The 17,371-nt window shown below is 48.4% G+C and overlaps 1 protein-coding gene and 1 long non-coding RNA gene across 2 annotated transcripts in view; both read left to right on the top strand.

Moving 5' to 3' along the window:
* LOC119384135 (nitric oxide synthase-interacting protein) overlaps positions 1-17,371 on the top strand; it is a gene marked incomplete at its 5' end in the record, with an annotated part of 196,891 nt that overhangs the window by 162,784 nt on the left and 16,736 nt on the right.
* On the top strand, positions 9,550-10,908 carry LOC125757320 (uncharacterized). Its single transcript, XR_007415241.1, has 2 exons — positions 9,550-9,891; positions 10,837-10,908. It is a non-coding gene; the product is annotated as an uncharacterized LOC125757320 (long non-coding RNA).

Below are 17,371 nucleotides of genomic sequence, written 5' to 3'. Positions count from 1 at the left end.
GGGTGATATGGGATGGACAGGCTTTGAAGTGAGGGAAGCTCAGAGCAAAATGAGATTCGAAGAGAGGCTGAAGAAAATGAAGAAGAGTAGATGGGCAGAGAAGGTTTTCAGGTATTTGTATAGAAAAAGCGTTGACACGCAGTGGAGAAAAAGAACTAGGAGGCTCACCAGTAAATATACGGCTAGCAGTGCGGGCGATATGGCAATAAGGAGCATTAAGCGGAAGGTCAGAGAGGCGGAGAGGACTTATTGGATGGCAGCGATGGAAAAGAAGCCAGCTCTGAGTAACTACCGAAAAGGAAAAAACGAAATAACGAGGGAACGGTTTTATGATAATTCAAGGGGAAGCGCTTTACTGTTTGAAGCAAGGTCGGGCTGCCTTAGAACGCGTAGTTATAAAGCGAGATTCAGTAACGAAGAAGAACAATGTACATGCTGCGGGGGAACTAAGGAAACGATGGAACATGTACTGATTGAATGTGGCGATATTCACCCAGGTATACGTTTGGGCACGAGTCTACATGAAGCCTTGGGTTTTAGGGACAACAATGGAAAGCTGCACACGTCCGCGATAGAAATAAGTAAGAGACGGTTAGATTATTGGTGGCAGAAAAGTAGAGATAAAGGACAAAAATAAATAATGGGGGAAAAATAAGGTCATTCTGCCTTAAAGGGGCCCTGCAACACTTTTCGAGCATGCTCAAAAAGCGCTGCCGATCGGTAGTCGAGGCTCCCGAGAACACGCGAGCCAAATATTATAGCGATGCGCACGGCCTGGAATTTACAATAAATTCTCAAAGTCAGCTGAAAATCGCTCCCTCTTCTCTCGACAAATGATGTATTAGTCGCAAAATATGACGCGATTGTCGGCAGTTCCACCATTGGCTGATGTTATAATCACGATAACACCCTCATTATTACTTTCGTTGTTAATTTTGAGTTCACTAAGTAGATAATATGTATGTTTATATTATGTTATCGCGTTAAAAACACCGAACAAGCATTAATATTAGCACTTCCGGTCTCAGCGACAGCTCGTCTGCTCGTAGTTGCGTGGTTCCGTTTTCTTCGCCATGCGCAGTGCCGAAAACGTGAATATTTCTGTGCTTTTGACCATCGCCGGTTGCCGTTGAGTGGCAGCCGTTCGAGTGTTGCCTCGTCAGCTGAGAACTGCATCGTCGGCACGTTCTCACGACCGACCGAGGCACGGGCGCAGCGTGTCTCCGATAACAATGCTGGCGTCCGGTAATGGCGGCGCTTCGGGGTCGTCTGCCAGTGCCGTCTTACGAGGCGGTGTATCGGAGTATGGGCCGAAACCGATCTCAGCTGTCATTCGTTCCAAACGAGCGCGCACGTTTGCTTCCATGGTTGGCAGAGCGATGAAAACACTACGGCGTTCGAGGTGCACACCCAACATTACCAAACCGACGCGCAGTTTTCAAGCACGCGCGATACACAGCGCGATCGACTCCGCCCGACGAGAACGACGCAAGCCGACCGGAAGTGGCGGCACAGACCACGTGGTTGCGCCGAGACGCCAGAGAGAAAAAAATGAAAAAAAATGCCGCCGGCGCTGACGTCGCCTCCTCGCACCTCCGCCCTCCCTCCCTCCCCTCACGTCGCGCGCAGCTTTCCGCGCGCTCGCTGCGTTGAGTTGAGAGAGAAAGCTGCGGAACGTGATCTCTATAATTTGGTAACACCACTTAGACTTGACGGATTCGAAAAATTTTTGCGGCATATGGCTGGTGAAGAGTCATACGTCAATAATGGGACTATTCCAATATAACAAAGAAAGGTGTTGCAGGGCCCAGAGAGATGGACCGTGAATTTATATTTTTTTGGTATAATAACATAGATTTAATCAATGTAGATAAGGTATTAGGCCAACATAAAACAAGAAAGCTTTTTTTTTTCCTTAGAGCCTGGTGGCAGACACGTCACCGCCCCGTTTTAAAGGGGACGCTCATAGCATCCATCCATCCATCCACTTCCAACTTTTTTATATTTATTTATTCGTTTATTTATTCATATGGCAGTCTCAAACAGATTGTATGGAGGTGTGATACAGAAAGATAGTTTGATGAAAAAGGCACAAACATATAAAAATAAGAAATACGCAACGTTGTATAAGCACAAGAGGTTATTAAGGCGTACAAAGATAAATAATGAATAATTCATAAATGATTAGAAGTTAAATGCAAAACGTTAGAAAATTCTAGCGAATCAATAATACATGTAATAAAGAAATATTAACATGAAAAGGGCACAACGAATACATAATCATGATCAACATGGCTGAGGAACTATCTTAAGCATTTCTGAAAGACAATGATTCTTGGGTAACAACATTATCTGTAAGTCTATTCTATTCCAACAGTCGCTCTAGAAAAGAAAGTTTTTAAAATAGTTATTTCATAGAAATAAATATGTTGTCAATGAAAGATATTTGTCTGGTAGCATGGCCTTCAGAATAAGTGATTATGTGAGACATATGTCATTTCATTTTTCTTCCTTAGAGACCTCATTGAAGGGGTATTAGATAAGGGTGGGTGCATACATGAAAAATTGAAACCCATATTTTATTACAGTGCAAAGTAATTTGTTATGGTGGTCGAAAATGTTGAGGGACTGGTTATGGCTGTGCTGTCGTTAGAAAGGCCATTCCAGCCTGTTGCTGCACAGCAAAAAGGACTGAAGACGAAAGAGTGACGGGTGCACATACGCGGGTGTGCAACTTGTTGCAGGTGACCTGTGCGACTGGAAATGCGTGTCGGGGGGAGAATGTATGGTGGCTGGCCAAGTCAGCTGTAAAATAATCTGTTTTATGATGTCCTTTAACTAAGTGGGAAAAAAACTTTAGTCTAATAATAGGTTAATAGGTCTTCATAATCTATAGTTTCAACATTTGTAGGGCAATAAAAAAGAACTGCACAAAAGAAAAACGCCAGGCCTGCACGTAACAGCGGTCGTCCTGTCTTTCTTCGTTCCTTGTCGTGCCTTGTCTAAGTGCACTGCTTCCCACGTAAACATTTATTTATTTATTTATTTATTTATTTATTTATTTATTTATTTATTGAATACTGCAGACCAAGAACTGGTCCAAGCAGGACAGGTACAAGAGGCAGGATATAATCAAAAACACATGTGATAACATAAGAATATATCACGAGAAATGGAATCGAAACACCTACTAACGGAACGCATAAAAGATAACATGGGAAAAGTATTACATTAAATGGATACATAACACAAATTAACAGTGCATGTTTTATCTCTAAGTAACAGAAAATTGGCTAAGATCAGTTAAGCAGTTCCACTCTGATACAGTACGCGGAAAAAAGGAAAACTGAAACGCGTTAGTTTTAGCAAAATACGGGGTTAAAGAATGGGCGTGATGATGGCGTGTATGCCTAGTGGACAGAGGAGATACATATGCATGCGGGTCAAGGGCTAACTTATGATTAACAAGAAGATATAGAAAGTTAAGCCGGTTTCTTTTTCGTCGTAATTCAAGTGTTTCGATGTTAGCAGTCATGAGTTCAGTCGCCGAGTCTGTAATTTTAAACTTAGAATAAGCAAACCTAACAGCTTTTCTTTGTACTACTTCCAGTTTTCTAATGTTACATTTAGTAAAGGGGTCCCATACAACACAAGCGTGTTCTAGTTTTGGTCTTATGTACGTAAAGTAACTAAGTAGTTTTATGTTAGAAGGAGAATTTCTAAGTTTATGTTTTAGGAAACACATCTTACGGAAGGCAGCAGAACATACGTTGTCTATGTGTAAGTTCCAAGATAGGTCATTAGTTATTGTTACGCCTAGATATTTGTAGTTATTAACCTGTTGTAGTGATGATGAGCCGAGGTTATAAGCAAAATGAAGAGGTGTTTTTCAACGTGTTACACAAAGATAAACAGTTTTTTGTGCGTTAAGTGCCATACCACTGTCATTACACCAGTTTAGTATGTTATTAAGACTTAAGTTCAGGTTCTGTTGATCATTAGAACAGGTAATTTCACGAAAGAGCACGCAGTCATCCGCGAACAGTCTGATTTGAATTCCTGGTAGTACTGTGTTAACAATGTCGTTTACATAAATTAACAATAATAGCGGCCCCAGAACACTACCCTGTGGCACTCCTGATGTTACAGGAACAGAGCCCGAATTGTTCCCATCTACTGAAACAAACTGTGAACGTTCTGTTAAATAGTGTTGAATCCAGGCAATGAATATGTCGGGTAGATTGATGTCCCTGAGTATTGTAATTAGTTTGTGACGAATAACTTTATCAAATGCCTTACTAAAATCAATAAACATGAACTATCACCAACTCGCCCAACTTTCAACTTTACTGACGTGACACGCAGCTTAGTCACAGCGGAAGCTGGAGGAGCGGCCTTTCTAGAGCTATTGTAAACTCTAATGGGGCGACTACTACAAGTACAGTTCCAAGGTGTACCCACTGTGCCATAAATCATCATAAAGTTGGAGAGTACCTATGCCTTTATTGGTAGAGCATCGTATTGGTAGAGCATTGGACGCGTTATTCGAAGGTCGCAGGTTCGGCCCCTGCCCGCGGCAAGTTATCTTTTCGTCCACTTTTCTTTCTTCACATTTACGTTGCATTTACTACTAATAACATCCCCTATACTTTCTTTGGCATTATTGTCTGTTAGTGCTCATTAATATTGTGTATAACAAAGAAAAAAACGAGCCCTTAAAATTTCCACTTCTTTCCTTATGCCTTTATTCGTCATTCTACGGAGAAGCGAGGTACCCGCTACACCTTTGTAAGGCATTATGCACATTTTGTTTATGCAGTGGCTGAAGATGAAGTGTGGCTGAGCCATTTGGAAATGAATGGGAAGCATTAAACCACCCACTCGTTACACACTTCGCATTGTGTGAGGCCTGGTTCTAATCTTACTCTTCTACAGCACTGTATTAATTACATCTGTTAACGTGATTCCTTGCCCGACATGAAGCCTGTATAGGGTCTTTTTGCGAAGGAGTTTCAAGCATCAGCGTGGCTCTGTGGTAGAATACTTGACTGCCTGTCACGAGGCTGTTAAATTAACAAGCTCTCGTGTAGGTTCGTATAACCAAAACTGGATGACACAATCGTCATCAGGATAGGAGAAACGAGTCTATTTGCGCCGAAAGAAAAAACAACACTCAGTATATTTAAACAAATGGAAAAAGAAAGAAACTGATAGAAAAGGGAACAAACCATACAAAAGATAAAGTAAACAGAGCTACGAAACGATTAGGAGACGCTAACAGTGCACGTAAAAGTTCAGAAGAAAAAAATCACAGCATATTCACGGAGTGAATGATGATGAGTGGGCGAAGCTGCGGAGGTTCATCGGTAAACCGTGAATCTTCCGTGAATTCTGCCCAGTACATCATCACCGACGTGAGATCGGGCGCGTTTATACTAAAGGTTCGATGAGTTATGACGACTTGCAGCTCACTTTAATTTTACATGTACGCTGTGAATTTTCATTGTTTAGAAAACCATTGCTTTATAAAACATCTGGCGTCTTTCGTTAAGCAGCTGGCGTCTTTTCGTTTTGCTTTAGAAACATCTGGCGTTCTTTCGATCTGCTTTTAGAAAACATCTGGCGTCTTTCGTTGGTTTATTTCATCAATCAACGGCGTTTTGAACAAAATTTTTATTGTTTAATCACGCACAGGAGAAACCTCACCAGGCACTACCTTGGAGGTAAACAATGGCTGCTAATGGGAATGAGAAACAGAAGAAGTCGGCTTTTAGCTAACACTTACAGTTCTACTTCTACTAACGTTTCCTACTGGAACATGCCAATGGCTGCTAATGGGGAATGAGAGACAGAAGAATTCGGCTTTTAGATGCGAAGTATCTTAAGGCGGAGCTCAATCCGGTGGTGGTGGTGGTGTGCGGCGTGACCACCCTTACTGCGCATGCGCATACCCTCCACACACCTCCTCTCCACTCGCCCTCTCCCCTTCCCCTCTCCACTTTCCCTCCCCACTTTCCCTCTCCCCTTCCCCTCTCCAATTTCCCTCCCCCTCTCCCATACCCCTCTCCCCTCCCTCCCCTCTTCCATTCCCCTCTCCACTTTCCCTCTCCCCTCCTCTCCCATACCCCTCTCCCCTCCCCCTTTCCACTCTTCCTCTGAAACGCGGGCTAGACATGCCGAAATTCTCTCCTGCGCAACGCCGCGATGAGCTCGAGCGCATGCGCGTCCCCTCCCCTTCTCCCTCCTCTCCTACGCTGCCCCCCACTCGCCCGCCTGTCGACCGCGTTCCCCGCTCGCCCTGTGAGAATTAAAGGCCATGCTAGATGTAACATACGACGCGCGTAGCGTCCCTCTTCGCGTTCCACGACGCGAGGTTGGTAGCATGCCCAACGAACGCCAACGGAACGCGATCGTGCAAGTGCTCCGGCTTCGCATCGCCTCATGGTCCCCTTTAGCGGGAGATGGTGTAATTTTTTAGTTAACGCGCACGCTGCGAATTTTTTATTGTTCAACAACGCACAGGAAAAATCTCCCACCGGCACCACCTTGGAGGTCAAGATCTGGTACTAGCGTTACGACTGGTTACGCACTACTACGAGGGACGAACGGGTGCCGCCTTAAGGAGCTTCGCCCCCTAAAAGACTGTTCACCGTTCCGTACACGTAGCCCCACAGAAGAGACGCAGTAAAGCAGACGGCGATGCTGGAAGATGCGGTTGGGACGCTCTGAGGCTTGGCTTGGATGAAGGCGCCGCACGGAGGGAAAGTGGCGTCTGGCGTATCGAGGTCGGCAACCTTTCGGCGTTCGTCCACCGACGTTTGGAAATGGAGCAGGAGACGTAGGCGTGCCTGGCCAACGCCAGACGTTGAGAAGAACCTTGGGTTTGTGTCCAGGTGGGAGCCCGCAGCGGCCTCGACGCAGGAACCTGCCGGCCGCCACTCCCGCGCCCTGGTCACGTTCTTCTCTTAGCCACGTCTCAGCCACTCAGCCACTCAATTTGTGACAGGTTCGTTTAATAAAGCCAGTTGAATCACCTGTGCAGTATACTATCCTTGAATAAGAGACGGAGGTGAGCGTTTGATTTTCAGACAAATGAAAATATATTTGCACACACAGAAAAATAAAGGAAAGGGAAGCACTAGAATCAACAAAAGTAAACTAACAAGCGTCAGCCTGACCACAAATACATAAAGTCCCTAAACAAGGGAAACTTATCATGAGCCTAAAAGTCGTGCACGTCCACACGCTAATATCGTCAGGAGAGTCCTGATGTGGAAACAGAGTGGTACGGCTCACCAACGGGTTGGACACACAAGCAGTCAAGTGAGGAGGACGCGGGAGTGGAAGTCTCCATGCTCGGGCTCTCAGCCCGACGGCTCACTCCCGCTCCCGGTGGATGCCGTCATCAGCGGTGCTGTCTTCCGCCCAAGCACCACAACCACGCCATACCGGGGCCTCAGCAAAAGCCACTCCGCTAGAATCGTCGCCAGGCCCGCGTGCAGGCCTGCGCCGGCTAAGTGGACGCCTTTTAGAGCACGAGTACAAACGCCCGACGAGCTCGCACTCCGCGCCCTAGCCATGTTCTTCGAACAGCCAGCACAGCTCTTCTTTTAGATGCGAAGTATCTTATGGTCGAGCTCAATCCGGTGGTGGTGTGCGGCGTGACCACCCTTACTGCGCATGCGCATACCCTCCCCATCCCCCTCCCCACTTTCCCTCTCCACCTCCCCTCTCCCATCCCTCTCTCCTCTTCCCCTCTCCACTCTTCCTCTGAAACGCGGGCTAGACATGCCGAAATTCTCTCCTGCGCAACGCCGCGATGAGCACCAGCGCATGTGCGTCCCCTTCCCCTCTCTCTCCTCTCTTACGCTGCCCCCCTCTCGCACGCCTGCCGACTGCGTTCCCCGCTCGCCCTGTGAGAATTAACGACCAGGCTGGAAGACAAGACGCGCGTAGCGTTCCTCTTCGCGTTCCACGACGCGAGGTCGGTAGCATGCCCAAAGAACGCCAACGGAACGCGATCGTGCAAGTGCTCCGGCTTCGCATCGCTCATGGTCCCCCTTAGCGGGAAATGGTGTAATTTTTCTTTTTCCACGCAGTGGCTTTATTCTTTATTTTTATTTATTTCTTTATTTTCCGTGTGTGTGTGTGTGTGTGTGTGTGTGTGTGTGTGTGTGTGTGTGTGTGTGTGTGTGTGTGTGTGTGTGTGTGTGTGTGTGTGTGTGTGTGTTTTCCATGCTCCGATGCTCGGCGCGCTCGCGCTAGTAGCACGTTGTACGTCGTCCTCGTCGTTTTTGCTGCTCCAGCCATCGGACACACCACACGCGCACTTCACTCATAACATTGCCACGCAGAGGGCCTGGGTTCAAATCTCACTGGATCCTGGAGATTTTTCTCTCATTGTGCGCTATCATAGGTGGAGAGTACGGGAGGGCTGGGGGGCTTGCCCCTCCCCCCCCCCCCCGGCCCCGGACTGCCTGGATGTATGGATGCTATGAGCGTCCCCTTTATAACGGGGCGGTGACAAGTGTGCCACCTGGTTCAACAAAAAAATCTTTCCTTTTTTCTTTTTCTTTTATGTTCGCCTACAACGCGGGAGGGCATATGTCGGAGCACTGTAAACGCTGCAACTGCCGACCAATTTTGAATCAGACTAAATTCTTAGCACGATCCAGTGTATAGATTAGAGAGGGAGATCCTCGAAGCGTTTCACATTGCGCGTGCCGGAGACAAGTGCATCAGCTGCGCGTCAGTAGCACTCCAAGAAAAAGAGATTACCTTCATGTCGCGATAGAGCCTGAGCATGTGATGATGTGACGTGTGGTTCTTACGTGTATAAATGTCAGTGTTTCTTGAAATAAACTTCAGTTGATAGTTTGCGCTTGTCTGTTTAAGTGTTCCTTTCTTGTCCTCGTGTACGTTGCGCAACGTTAAATTTACCAGTACTCTACTTCGATAAAATCTACCTTACTACAGGAAAAAAAAAACGTTAATTCTCAGCCCAGTTGTCTCCTTTACGGCAGACTGTCCTTATTTTTTCCCAATATTTATTTTTGTCCTTTCTCTCTCATTTTCTGCCACCAATACTCTAACCGTCTCTTACTTATTTCAATCACGGGTGTGTTCAGCTTTCCATTGTTGTCCCTAAAACCTAAGGCTTCATGTAGGCTCGTGCCCAAACGTACACCTGGATGGATATCTCCACATTCAATCAGAACATGCTTCGCCGTTTCCTTATCTTCCCCGCGGCATGTGCATTGTTGTTCTTTACTGAATCTCGCTTTATAACTCCGCGTTCTAAGGCAACCCGATCTCGCTTCAAACAGTAAAGCGATTCCCCTTGAATTATCGTAAAATGCCTCCCTCCTTATTTCATTTTTGCCCTTTCAGTAGTTACTCAAAGCCGGTTTTTTCTCCATGGGTAACCAGCGCTGCCCAGGTGGCGCACCTAAAATCTACAAGCTGCGCCGCCCTGGCGAGCTAGTTGAGAAACAACCAGTAATACAAAGCCGCCGCGAGGCGTAGGACGGCACGTTTCAACGTGCCCTCACATACCTCGTGGCACGTTCAAACGCATGCTGAACGTCATTCGACACTACCGCGGCTTTTGCTCGATGTGCGTCGTTTTGTAGGTACTTTGGAACGCGCAAGACTAGCGAAGATCGGGACACTTCGCTGCACTGTGGCGCAGCGGGCGAGCAGCGATGCCACCGATTATTCTCCGCTGATGTGTGCGGACGGGTACCTTCGCGAGAGTGTGCTGTCGAAAGGACGGAAGCTGTCATTGGCAATGAGAAGTATGTCTATGACGTGGAAGAAGCTGTTTTTTGAAGAGACAGCGCTTGTGACCTTTCGGCGAAGTGCCAAGCGCCGCACGACGTAAACTTACAGGTAAGTGTGTTCAAATAGCGCTAGCAAGCTTGACGGTGTATGCAGTGTGCTCGTTGTGCGCCCGCTTTGAAATAAAGTTAGTGCCTCAGGCAGCACTGAGAACATTCGGCTCAGTGAGTGACAGCTGTTTTGAGCGAGCATATCACAATTACGTAATCTGTAGTTACAGCTCTCGTACTATATTACAGAAGCTGTAATTCGCTGCACGTTTTGCTTTACGGTGTAAAGACTGCGATACGAGCATTTACTGGGCACATGTAAGCCGTTAAAAATTTTTAACGGCTTTCATGTGCCCACTAAATGTTCGTATCGCAGTCTTTACAAACAACGTTTTTGAAGTTGACGGTGAAGCGCGAAATAAATGTAAAAAGGCCGGTGTAAAGTAGAGATCAGTGGTGTTAGCGGAAATACAAACATGTCGCAGGTCTCGTGCTTTAACGACGTCGACTCGCCATCGACTGCAGACCGTTTGCAAACTTGCGATCGGGCGTCGCCTAAGCCTGATACTTAAAAAAAATGCCTTTGAGGAACCTAGTGCTAATTGACTTCGTGGTGGTTCCGAGTTTGACATGCAGTGTGTGATCAGCAATGGAACATGCGTAGACAACGGTTTTTCTAGCGGTCATGGACTTGTAACCGGTGTAGAGCTGTGCGCGTGACAGTGACGTATAATACCGTTTTACACGAATGTAACGCGAGTTTTTTTTTCTAGATTTTTGCAACCTAAAGTCGACCCTCGCGTTACAATCGAATACCGAAATTCTATTTTTTCTTCCTGGACGTAATGAAATGTCACACCTGGCGTTACAATCGTGGTCACGTTACAATCGAGTAAATACGGTATGTTTAATGTACGGCGCGATGCTTACGCAACCTAAGCTGTCATGTGCTTCCTTTGACTTTTTCAAGGCCAGTTTCAAATAAAAGATTTGTGATGTTTTCCAGAGCGCCAACCCATGTGCATCGGTGGAAAGCAAGGCCAAAGGGAGTCAACTATGCTCTGGACATTTTTTTTTTCAGTTATTAAAGACATTTTTGATTGTGGCATTTGTGGATACAACAATACCGCCGGTCTCGACGCTTCTTTTTCCTCGTTTGATGATCGCGCATGGCGGCATGGTTCACGTTAGCAGCCACTCGTATTTGTTTGTATGCCCCAGTGTTTCCTTCCGTGCCCGGCAGGGCGGCGCAGCCTGTCGGCGGAAACTCCAGCGCAGGTTCCCTCTCCGCCTCTGATTTTTCGCTTAACGCTCTTTGTTGACATTTTGCTTACTCTACCAGTCGTATATTTACTAGTGAGCTTCCTAGTTCTTTTTCTCCACTGTGTGTCCACACTCTTCCTATACAAATAACGGAATACCTTCTCTGCCCATCTACTCTCCTTCATATTTCTTAGCCTTTCTTCGAACCTCATTTTGCTCTGAGCTTCCCTCGCCTCAAAACCTGCCCATCCCATATCGCGCTTTACAGCCTCATTTGTCGTCCTCCCGTGAGCACTCAACGCGAGGCGTCCCACAGTCCTTTGATTTACATCCATTTCTGATTACACCTCTGCCCTCATGCACACCACTGAGATCCCAAAAGTAAGCCCCGGAACCATTACACCTTTCCACAGACCTCGAAGCACCTCGTACCTATTGTATCGCCACAACGCTCTGTGCTTCATTATTGCAGCATTCCTCTTTCCTTTTGCTGCCGAGGCTTTTTTCCTGTACCTCCATGTATCTATCACTCTCATTTACCCACACTCCAAGGTACTTGTATTCGCTTACCCTCGGTATTTCTTGGCCTTGTATTGACACCGTCTGATCACAGGGATCATTGAATACCATCAATCCATACTTCGTTACACTCAGTGATTCCACTCCTGCGCCAACTGCGCCAAAGTGCGCCAAATTGTATTTGCTGCGCCATCTTGATAATATCGACGAAAATTGCGCCAAACTGCGCCAAAGTCTTGGGTTTAGGGGCGTCTATCATCGGCAATCACACCGCCGGCACGTCAGAACATGTGCAGCTTGATCTTGGGGCTGCCAAAGTCGCTACCATGGACCAAGAATTACGCCGCTGAATGGCCACCGTGCATGGCATCGTGGCTTACTCGGGACGCACGCGTTCGCGCGTGCGTTCCGAGTAAGCCACGATGCCATGCACAGTGCCGACGCAGCTTCTGTTCTGCAAGTCGGCTCGACAGCAAAACGCGCTCGCCGCAGAGGCTCGTGACGTCTAGGCCTATCGGTAGCGAGAAAGTGCGACGGCGATTCATCGGCGGACGTCGTCTGTTCCAGAAACGCTGCTGATAGCTCGTTTCAAGCGTCGCACGGCCCGCAAGGAAAGCAATGTTCAGTAATAACTACATACGTGCCGCTGAAATGTCTGTCACTTCTGTTTCTGGACATCGCGGAATGAAATGTGGGATCACTAGCAGTAGATATATGGAACAATATCGAATTTTCCTTGCTTCGCGTTTATGGAAGAGCACGCGAACGATGGGAACGCGTTGACACTTTTCCACAGATATACTTTATCCATGAATCTTCATCCAGAAGAGCTTTTTCGTAATTCCTTCCACCAGCACATCCGAGTTTGTAATCACTCTGCGTTAAATATCCCCCTAAAAGGCCCTGCCCTTTCGAACTCACGTGCTAGGGTTCCAATTGAAATTTTTGCTTGCTTTTTTAAAAATAATCTCATTAATAAAAAAATCACGCCATATCCACGAAGTGAATAACGATTGAGGAGCTGGCTCGGAGATAATCGAGTAAACCATGAATGCTCCATACATAAAGACGTCACACGTTTTTATAGTAGCGATTGTGGTCAGGTTGTTGTCGAACCACAAGCGGTCGCAGACCTTGCAGCTGTGGCCGAACATGTGGTCGAGGAAATCGAGGAAATGTGGTTTTGCCTGTGTTAATGTCATTATCAAGGCGCTCGAAGAACAAGAGGAAGAAGACTTTTCTTTCGCGTGAGCGTGCACATGCTACAGTTGGCTATCCTATATGTGGTTTTGCCTGCGTCAATGTCATCATCAAGGCGCTCAAAGAGCAAGAGGAAGAAGACTTCTCTTTCGCGCGACCTGCGCCTGTAGCAGTCGCCTATGGAACTAAGGTTACGCTTACGACGCGGTTACATTGCACCAGCTTAAGAACCTGGTGAGCCAGCTCGAAACGCTTGTCGAGCAATGAGCAACTCCATTACTCATCCAGATTCATAAGTGCAGCTTCGCACAAGGTGTAGTGGTAGCAAATGGTATTTGCTACCATCTCAGAATTACTTTCGGCCATCTTGAATTGAACTCACTGGCATATTGTTACTTCATGCGTGATTTGGGTATGAGCATCTGTGTAGTGGGAAACAGGGAGGTTGTAGTAGAAGAGGACGTTCGGCTAGTGGAAAAGGCCTGCGGTGCGCGTTTGTTCAACACTTTCGCGTCCACCGGTACGTCGCAGCTAAATAAACCCTCTCGTAGACGTAACAGAGTGGTGGAGGTGCGGGGTACAGCACGTCAACGTACCACGCAGCCACAGCTGTTTTGCCTTCGCCGGAGCCGTCGTCTTGCCGGTCTGCCACCGACAACATTCGTCATGGCCCAGAGCACAGGTCAAGACTCAACACCCTCAACCACGCAAAGGTCAGCGCCAGCTGCACCTCGGCATCACTATATCGAACCCCGCCCGTTCGCGGGCAGGGCAGAAGAAGATGTGGACGTGTGGCTGACGCATTACAAGAGGGTGAGTCGGTACAACTGCTGGAATTCCACCGACCAACTGGCAAATGTCGCGCTGTTTCTCCCGGAAACCGCCCTGACGTGGTATGAAAACCACAAAGAGTCCTTAACGACGTGGGATCTTTTCGCTGAAGAGCTCAAGAAGTGCTTTGGCGACTCTGATTCGAAAAAGAAAAGCGCGGAGCGCACGCTGGCTCAAAGAGCTCAGACTCCTGGAGAGACGTGCACCACCTATATAGAGGAAGTTCTGAAGCTTTGTAAGATCTTGAACCCGCAGATGTCCGTAGAAGACCGGGTCGGACACCTCCTGATTGGTATAGCAGAAGACGTCTACAATTTTCTGATAGGTAGGGAAGACCTCACCTCCGTCTCCGCCGTCCAACGTCACTGCCGTACGTTTGAAAAGTTGGAGACTCGTCGTATTGCCCCGAAATTTAGTAGGCTGGCAAATGTAACAACGGTCGCCAGTGTCGACGTGAGCCCGCCCGCCGACCTTGCCGCTACTATCCGGGCAATAGTGCGCGAAGAGCTACAGCGACAAGACACACTGGTCTACGACACCATCCATCATCCGCCCAGCTGTCCAACCTACTACACGGCGCCGGTAGCTCCTTTGCCACCATCGGTATGTGTGACGGACATCAGCGAAGCTCGCACTTCGTGGCCACGTCGGGACTCATTCACGTTTGACCAGCGGTACGGCCAACGCCTTCGTTCCGGTGCCGCCCCACAGAGGCGGCCAGTTCCCGTTCAGCAAGCTGGCCCACTGCATTCGGCTAGACGACACTCCACAGTAAGCGCTCTCAGCAGTGGTCCGGCGAGCGTCCCCTACCAGTCTGCTACAACTGTGGCGTTGAAGGCCACATTGCCAGGTACTGCAACTACCAGCAGCCGCTGAGGTACGACCGATCACCGAGATACCACCGGTCTGGTTTTGCACGAGCACCGAAGTTCCCGGGGAGCGCATCTCACGAGATACCAACACCGCTACGAAACCGTTCTCCGGCCTCCGACCGCAGTGTGACACCACCACCGGCCCCTCGCGCCAACCGATCGCCGTCTCCTCGGCACTGCTATTCATTGCCTCCTCCGGAAAACTAGTCGGCGCGGCCGTTGGAGGTGAGGTCGCTGGACAGTCTTCGATTTCAACCGAAATACCTCCTTTAATTTGCATGCTTAAAAATAAGGTTCTTGTGCTTATTGATGGTGTATCAACAATGGCCCTAGTGGACACAGGTGCAACCGTGTCAGTGATGAGTCTTGTGTTTCAACGCCTCCTTGGACGAAAAGTTATGTTCCGCTGGGACAGTGGTGATACGTTTCGCGTAGTTAGCGGAGATGTACTACAACCTGTTGGTGTCTGCACTGTGGCTGTTAGTTTGGGGTGTCAGAAATTTATTGCAGAGTTTGCTGTTCTCCTTCATACTACGCATGATGTAATTCTGGGACTCGATTTCCTGAAGCTTTGTGGTGCTACTGTCGATTGCCGCACAGGAGAAATGACCGTAGTGTAGAGAAGCATTGGAACACTGTAATGGGCCGTCCTCTCGAGCACCTTCTAGTGGGTCGACCTCTTCGCCTCTTGTCGGGGAGCACGCCCCTCGTGCTCGAGCTCGTGAGAGTCTGCGAGGTTGCGCTCCGTTGTGACTGTCGCCGCTGTGCATCGTCACCGTCAATCGCGCCGTCAATAAACACCTTTACAAAGTGGTGGAGGTGCTGTACCGTCACCACAACTTCGGTCTCCATTCGATGCCCCTGGAGCTACGATCCCGTACCGTACCATCTACCATGCCGCAAGACGCCGCTCAGCAAACGTCGCCTCCTGCCCCGACCGCTTGTCCCGGTGTCCCTCGCATCCGCGACCCTCCTATCTTCACCGGCGCGGATGGCACCGACGTGGAGGACTGGCTCGCGATTTACGAACGGGTGAGTGTTCCGAATAAATGGGACGAAGCAGGCAAGCTCAGCAACTTGGTTTTCTACCTCGCGGGTGTGGCAGGCATGTGGTACAACAACCATGCATCCGATTTCCCGACGTGGTCCGATTTCAAGACCGCCATCGTCGACGTGTTTGGCCGCCCTGCCGTTCGGAAGCTCCAAGCCGAACACCGTTTACGTGAACGAGCTCAGCAGGCAGGTGAGTCGTTCACGAGCTATATTGAAGACATCCTTGACCTGTGCAAGAAAGCCGACGCGAGCATGTCGGAGTCTGACCGAATCAGGAATATTATGAAGGGTATCGACGACGATGCCTTCACGATGCTGCTGGCCAAAAACCCTCGCACAGTGGCAGAGGTCATTACGCTGTGCCAAAGCTACCAGGAGCTGCTGAGCGATCGAGGCCGTGTCTTCCTCCGTCAATAAACACCTTTACAGTAGATTCAAATGTTACAGTTGCGTTTCTAACAAACCCGCCCTGCCAGGAAAGTACCCTTTGCGTGTCCATGGACACAACTGTGCCACCCTTGTCTGCCAAGTGTGTCCCTGTCGCCTGTTCCCCTGCAACCGAGAAAACATTTGACGCCACCGTAGAGCCTGTTCACCTCAGTTGCATAGAGAATAATGTTTTAATACCCTACTGTACGCTGTCAGTTGTGCAAGGGCATACTGGTTTATGGGCCATCAACTGCTCTGATGAACCTACGGTACTGCCGGAGGGTCTAAAACTTGCCGAGATTCGTCAACATGAAGTGCTCTCACTTGCCATACTTGCAGAGAGCAGCGATTCCCGCACGCCAGGGACACCTCTATTATGGCTATGATTGACAAGTCTCTCAGCTCCAACGAGCGTAATGAACTGGCGAGTATTCTGCGCAAACATGCCGGTCTTTTCGATTTCGCCCAGCTACAGGCTCCGTCATCATTCCCTGCTTCTCGTATAAAGCACCGCATAGACACGGCATCCCATAGACCTCTCCGACAGAAACCATACCGTGTATCGCCTTCGGAACGCGCCGTCATCAATGAACAGGTCTGGGAAATGCTAAAGAAAAATGTAATTCAAGAATCATGTAGTCCGTGGGCCGCTCCCGTAATTCTAGTCAAGAAGAAGGATGGAACATGGAGATTTTGTGTTGACTACCGCCGCCTTAACGCCATCACCAAAAAAGACGTATACCCACTACCACGGATTGATGATGCTATTGACTGTCTTTCATCAGCCTCTTATTTTTCGTCCGTTGATTTGAGGTCATGGTATTGGCAGATTCCAATGCACGAGGAAGACAATGAGAAAACGGCATTTGTTTCACCAGATGGACTTTTTGAATTTAATGTGATGCCGTTCGGGCTGTGCAATGCACCTGCAACTTTTGAGCGCTTCATGGACAACATTCTCCGTGGTCTGAAGTGGGAAGTCTGCATGTGTTATTTGGACGACGTTGTGATTTTCGGGCGCACTTTCTATGAGCACAACACACGCCTTGGTCTCGTGCTGGATTGCCTAAGCAACGCATGCTTGGTGCTCAACTCAAAGAAATGTCGTTTTGGAGACCGCCAAACACTCGTCCTTGGACACTTAGCGGACAAAGAAGGCATACGACTGGGTCCCGCGAAGACGGGCGCAGTGGAGGCGTTCAAGCAACCTCACTCGGTAAAAGGACGGCGCAGCTTTTTGGGCCTTTGCTCATACTTCCGTCGATTCATTCCTGGCTTTGCCAATATCGCGCACCCGCTCACCTGCCTGCTTCAGAAAGGCGTGCGGTTTGACTGGACCCCGGAATGTGCGTCCGCTTTTTCTGTGTTGAAGTT

The sequence above is a fragment of the Rhipicephalus sanguineus genome, chromosome 2 (assembly GCF_013339695.2).
Source record: "Rhipicephalus sanguineus isolate Rsan-2018 chromosome 2, BIME_Rsan_1.4, whole genome shotgun sequence".
Classification (NCBI taxonomy): Eukaryota; Metazoa; Arthropoda; class Arachnida; order Ixodida; family Ixodidae; genus Rhipicephalus; species Rhipicephalus sanguineus.
This window is presented reverse-complemented; position numbering and strand designations above follow the sequence as displayed.